Source organism: Berghia stephanieae, chromosome 1, assembly GCF_034508935.2.
Source record: "Berghia stephanieae isolate SIO BIC M18660-M18661 chromosome 1, UCSD_Bste_1.3, whole genome shotgun sequence".
NCBI lineage: Eukaryota > Metazoa > Mollusca > Gastropoda > Nudibranchia > Aeolidiidae > Berghia > Berghia stephanieae.
Genome location: NC_088360.1, coordinates 28,719,033 through 28,719,599, shown reverse-complemented (window position 1 = coordinate 28,719,599; position 567 = coordinate 28,719,033).

Sequence of the window (567 nt, the reverse complement as noted above, 5' to 3'; positions counted from 1 at the left end):
TCAATTGAATAATAAATAAAATAAATAAGAATTAAATTCTCTTTATTCATCCTATAGGGAATGAGATTAGCGGAAGAGTAGCGTCCCTTGATTGGACGTCACAGGTGGACAAGTTATTAGAGAGAGAACGTCATGTTGGTTGTGCGCATGCGTCTCTCGTCCTCGCTTCTGGTGAAAGCGGCATGAGACACTTCACCGTAAGCGAGGACGAGAGAGACGCATGCGCAAAACCATTTTGACGTTCTATCTGTAAGGTGACGTCCAATCAAGGAACGCTACTCTTCCGCTAATCTCATTCCCTATAGGGGAATTTATCTCTAGTGTATATTCCAAGAGAAGACTGGAACAACCCAGGCGTGAACCGCAGTCCAGCGCCGCAAATTGAGCTAGGGCGAGATGACTTGCTCAAGGCCACACAGCCCAATGGCGTGTGATCATCGAACTCGTTACCTTTCAGGAATGAAGCAGAGACCGTACCACTGAGCTACGCTGCCTAGATAAATAAATACCAAAACATGAGAGATTGTTTTCACCCATAGTCTGTGACGTCACCGGCTGAAACGTTAT